Source organism: Poromitra crassiceps, assembly GCF_964638095.1.
Source record: "Poromitra crassiceps genome assembly, chromosome: 9".
In the NCBI taxonomy this organism is placed as follows: Eukaryota; Metazoa; Chordata; class Actinopteri; order Beryciformes; family Melamphaidae; genus Poromitra; species Poromitra crassiceps.
The window spans coordinates 11,426,733-11,433,019 of record NC_139630.1 but is presented as its reverse complement, the minus strand read 5'-3'; positions in this window follow the sequence as shown (position 1 = coordinate 11,433,019).

Below are 6,287 nucleotides of genomic sequence, written 5' to 3'. Positions count from 1 at the left end.
GTGATGTATAGTTTTTGAGATATTAATGTTTGTTTGACACTAGTGTTCCACTCTTTCCAATTGCACAGCAAATAGAGGGCATCTTGTTGTTGTTAATAATCTCTAATAAAGCCACTCAGTCTGTCAGATCATCAGGTCAGAGTTGAGCTCTGCTGCCTCCTGCTGGTCACATTCTTACATTACAGTCTCACGAGGAATCAAACACACGCGAGCCTCCCAAGGTCATTAAGAAAATTAAGAGAAAGATCAGAGAAACAGCCATAAGTTAGTGCAGAATAATAATAAAAAAAAAAATCTTTGTGTCCCATAAATGATGTCATCATGATGACCCCCTGGGGGTCCTGAGCCACTGTGCTGGAGCACAGACAGCTGTCTGATAACGGATCAACTCACACCTGGAGCTCAGCATTTTATCTAGAAAATTGAGAAAGAATAGTTCCTATCCAAATGGAACACAGCTATTGACAGAAAGCTATAAATCATGACAGAATCAAACATGTTATTGGTCAAAATACACAACTATTCCTTTCATTTATGACCTCTCCTCTCCTTGTGTGCCCTAATGTCAGCCATTTTAAAGAGGCAGGAAAGAGGGTTGACATGGCTACCTACACCCCAACAAATAAGACATCACTGGAATGCCCAGAGTGGCGACAGGTTAGGAAATGTCCTCTAGAGAGCAGTGACTCTCAACTTTTCTGTTTTTTAATTCAATACTAATACCCGTGCCTGTATGACTGTATTTACTCAGGCCTCGCTCACACAGTTGGCATGTCTCCAATAGACCCTTTCATGGAAGTTGGAAACCTTCATTAGTGTTTTGCTTGCACCCTAGCTTACCCTGCCTTTTTGACACAAAATGGCCCCCGTGAGAAGGGTCTATATCTCTCCCCAGAGGGTTTTTATGGTCCACTCAGATGTCTTCCATCAGTAGCTAACGAATGGAGCTCTCCATGGTGCTGAAGCTGTGTTCACTCATTTTGGCCACTTTGCCCATTTAGTCGGTTGTAATGAGCTAATTGAAACAAGGCCAGGTCGAAACCTGGCATAGGGCCGGTGCATGGTAAAATTTCCATTTCTGCACTGCATGGCGATGTCCTGTACCACCAACTATTTATACACAGACAAAACACAGCAATGAGATCCTTTAGATTTATTTCTAAATTCCGTTTTATTTTTTCCCCAATTATTATTTTTTTTACTTTCTGTCAGACAGCCTCTTCCACACTCAAACTGAAAAGCAAGCTGTGACATGATGTAAGGGTCCCACGCACCGCAATCCAAAACAGAATTATTTATCTGGACCTATTTTCCCAATTATGAAACCATTTAGGTTCTACAATAACTACGGTTACTTTAGATTTTAATAATTAGGCCTAATTCTTTTTTAATCTATTTCTGACAAATTGTACATTCCATGTTTTACAGTGAGTTAGTACACCTTTAGAAAACATACATTATGTACGCACAAGTACGCACCTTCAGTCTATGCAAACTGTACACAGTGCACACAGTTTCCAATCACACAACATGCATCCATAGCTTACACACATGAAAACAACGATGTTTTGCGTTCTACATTAATTAAATGAAGACATTACCGTTTGGCAGCTTGCTTTGTTTGTATGATAGATAGGTATAAGAGAGAGAGAGAGAGAGAGAGAGAGAGAGAGAGAGAGAGAGAGAGAGAGAGAGAGAGAGAGAGAGAGAGAGAGAACACAGCACACGGTGGGAGGGAGACAGAAGCGCTGTGCACTCGAAGTGGCAGAGCAGAGATTAGTCTCGTCGGCGGTGTGTAGAAACCTCTCCTCTGCCTGCTGCGGCGCTGTGTGTGTGTGTGTGTGTGTGTGCGCGCGTGCAGACAGATAGACAGATGACCGTCAGTACGCTATGCGCGCAGCAACACAGCTGATGTAGATGCAGCCAATTGTGCTCTGGAACTTTTTGCCATTTTTCGCCATAAATGTTCGTAAAGTGGCACTTATTGAAACCTACTACCCTGCTTGTAGGCATCAAAAGTCATCAGAAATTAATTTAGTGATGAAATAAAACTTTAAATTGTAAAAAACTTTCCGGAGCTTATGGCGTCTTCTCTGCTTCTGTGCCTCTGCTTATGCCGAAATGCATGCTGGGAGTGTGGAAAGACATTTAGAACCTGAATCGGTGCTCAAATATGCAAATCGGCGACAGAGTCGAATGTAGGGGTCCTGGCTGTGCATGTACAACCGGCCCCAAAAATCTGTCACCCACAGGGGTGCTCGTTACACTTCCTGAAAGATTCAGCACAATCGCACGTAAAATGACATAGCTGTGGCCAGGGCCGCTGCTGGCCATTTGGGTGCCCTAAGCGTAATTGTTTTGTGGTGCCCCCCCCCCCCCCCCCTGCAAAACTTTCAATAACTGTCAAACGAAAGACTGCAAAATCATTAATAGGCCAGGCCGATGTGCGTGCCGGCGTCCGAAGGGCGGCGGGGAAAAATTTGGGCTGTTTGAAGCCCAATTTGGGCCGTTTGAAGCCCAATTTGGGCCGTTTGAAGCCAGATTTGGGCTATTTGAAGCCAGATTTGGGTCGTTTGAAGCCCAATTTGGGCCAGTTGAAGCCAGATTTGGGCCGGTTGAAGCCAGATTTGGGCCGTTTGAAGCCCAATTTGGGCCGAGTCCAATTTTACAATGAGATGCACCCACTTTAACCCTGAATAAAGTCATAAAACCACTAGTAAACCAGTAGGCGGCGCCTGGCCTGCTGTTCAGTGAGTGGCCTGACTGAGGCCACCAAATTTTTTTTTTTTTTTTTTTTTTGGTGCCCTCAGTCACATGATGCCCTACGCAGTCTGCGTACTCTGCGTATAGGGTGCGGCGGCCCTGGCTGTGGCCAAGCACAATTTCTGCTCACACACAGACACGCACGCGCGCACACACGCACACACACACACACACACCCACACACTTTGCATCTCGCTATTATAAACAGGCGGCTGGCGGCTCTGCAGTGCACAACTGCTGAACCACGCATGTGCGAAGTGTTTGCCAGTAGAGCAGGCAGGGCCGGGCGAGCACGTGTAGCTTGCGAGGGCAAACCGACGAGGCACGGTAGGAATGAGCGCTGCCAGTTGAGCGAGTGAGATCATCACGCTGCGTGCGAGGCAGTGGGGGACGTTAGAAAGGAGCTTGCGAAGCGCGCCTTATTTCTAGTTCTTATAGAGAGCCGCAGGAACGAGTCCGGAAATCATCGATGCTAACACTCCTGGTTCTTCACTGTTTTCGCCTATGGGAGTTTTGAATGGGTTTTTGGCGCGATGCTTCTAATAATCTCTCTGGGCAACGCTGGCTTAATCAAACGCGAACCAGTGTTTAGTAACATCATCTTCACACACGAGGACCACTTTTATGAGTTTTGAAGCTTTTACGTGCCATTAAAAGGGCGGCTAGCTAGCAAACGGCTAAATGAGACTACACTGTTGAGTCGATGGGGATATATACGTCAATAACGTCACCACTTCAAAGGTACGAACACGGAAATTCTCTTTCCCTCACCTGGTTCAGCCCCGTTCAGCCCGGGGTAATCAGTGCACACATCAACAACAGTCCAGGTTGAGCGCTGACGTGACGTGGAAGCCTATGCGACAGTGTGTAGTTCTGGATTAGCTTAGCTCGAGCTTTTTACTTCTAGGGCTCGCATTTACGCTACAAAACTCATGAAAGTGCTCCTCATGTGTGAAGATTATCCGACTGGTTCATTTGATTAAGCCAGCGTTGGCCAGAGAGATTATTAGAAGCATCGCAGCAAAAACCCATTCAAAAATCCCATAGACAGAAACAGTGAAGAACCAGGAAGTCCGGGACTTCCGCGTTCTGACTACAAAAATACGTCATCCCTGCGGCTCTCTATTATAGGAGGATATCAAGAAGGACCCCGCATTTAGTCCAGATTAGTCCATTTGATGAGATATTTTGTCTTGGACCCAAAACTGAGAATATATTTTATTGTCAAAGTGGATTTAGTCCAGAACTCCATGTAACTGTAGATAGAGAGATACACTTTCTTGTTTTTGTTGACTTCTTAATGAAATAATGAAGTTGAACAATTTATCCGTTTTCTGGGGACCCCGACACCCCTCAAGGACCCCAGACCCCACATTGAGAACCACTGCTCTCTAGAGGGACAGAAAATAGTGATTGTTGTAGAGAGCAGTCTGCTGACAGACCAGACCTTCAGGATCCAGATCTCCAGACAGGAGCGCCCTCTAGTGACCAGATCCGCTTCACTTAGACCTTTGCTACAAGACCGATTAATAAACAAAGACAATGTGCAAAGTTCTGACTGACAACTCAAACTGAAACGGACAGTTTCATCATACTGAAGCAGAACCCCCCCCCCCCCCCCCATCAAGAAAGTATTGAGGGGATGAAGGGAGCAGGAATGAAAAAGGCTGCAAGAAGTCTTAAAAACAAATGTATAATCAAGTATGTTTATTTTTGTATTACTTAATTTTCCACTTCATTTTGCCTTTTGACTTCATTTGGTGTGCATCACTCTCCAAATTATTATTATTATTATTATTCACATTATTATTCACATGATTAATTTTATCATTTTACTTTTTGTCAATTGCTTGTAAAGCAATTTGAAATGCATGTGATTTAGAGGTGCTATATAAATAAAGTTTGATTGATTGATTTATTGAAAACTACTTTACATAGATTATAGATCAGAATAATGTAGACCTGCAAAGATTAGATGATTAATTGATTGACCAATCAATCAAATCAATCAAACCGGCCTCCAGGGAGCATGACTGAGGGTTGAACCCACAACCCCAAAACTGACTCACAACTGCTGGGCAGAAATCCAACTCTCTGAGCCACTGGGTCACACTTTGTTAAGAGAGGATTTTCTCAGAGATGTTCACTCTTTCCTCTTGGTGTCCACGTTCAAAACTCTGTCTGACTGAGTGAACCTGCTCTGTCTGAGGTTTTCATTCTTCACTTGGGAAGTTGTTCTTCAAAATCCAAGCTCTCTCTGAGACTTAGGGCTGGACAATATGACCAAAGTCACAATATACTTCTTCATCAGTCGATGCGATACTTATGATCAGGGCCGATTTTACCAACGGGCTTACCCGGGCTGAAGCCCGGGGCCCGGGACATCAAGGTTTTTTTTTTCATCAGGTTTTTTTTTGGGGGACCCTTGATGGGTTTTTTTTGGGCCCCCTGTCCAGGGTCTTCGCAAAAAATTTTTTTTTTACTGACGCCATTCAATTTTTTTTGCAGAGTAATAACATCCACTGTGAGAGGGTGTCCACCCGCTATGCCGACCACTCGCAATGCCGACCTTAGGTTTAGGTGTGGGGGGTGGGAGAGGTTAGGTTTTGGGTTAGGGTCTGGGGGAGGTTAGGTTTAGGCGTGGGGGTGGGAGAGGTTAGGTTTTGGGTTAGGGTCTGTGGGAGGTTAGGTTTAGGCATGGGGGCTGGGAGAGGGGAGGTCGGAACAGCGAGAGGTCGGAACAACGACATGGAACCCTGTGAGAGGGCTCCCGAATTTATTGTGCTTAGGGCCCCCAGATGTACAGGGATGCCCCTGTGTGTGTGTGTGTGTGTGTGTGTGTGTGTGTGTGTGTGTGTGTGTGTGTGTGTGTCTACAATGGGACAAGAAAGGCTCACCCACTTGACATTGATGTCATTGGAAAGTGACATTGTTAGAACATTGGACTTCACCACTCTAGTCAAACGCTTTGCCACGGCAAAAGTCAGGAAGAAGACATTTCAGGTACGAACAGACTTGAATACTGCTTGATTGATTTGTGCAATAATTGTGAGAATGTGTGTGTGCACTGTAATAATAACAGCAATAATAAATACTAAATAATAATAATAAAAGTGCTTGTTGTGACATCTCAGTGGCAATGTTTTCTTTCCAATCAGGCTGTTTATGAAAGAACATGATGGCTAAACCTACAGTTTGTGTTTGTAAGTTAGAATGCTGACAGGAGAGCAGGTGGTGACATGAAAGTTAGTGAGAAAAGGAGAAGATACTGAATAATGACATCACAACAGTATAATCCTAATGTTGATTTAAAATGCGATATTCCTTTAAATACGGCTAAAAAAGGTTAAAAAAAAACACTCAAATTTTTTTGGAAGCGCCCCCTTCCGCTTGAGGGGGGGGGCCCTGCAGAGATGAATAGCCCAGGGGCCCATGAAGTGTAAAATCGGCCCTGCTTATGATATTAGTTAATTAGTGTGTTAACAGTATAAATGCCACAGAGACGGTGATGGACAACTGAAACC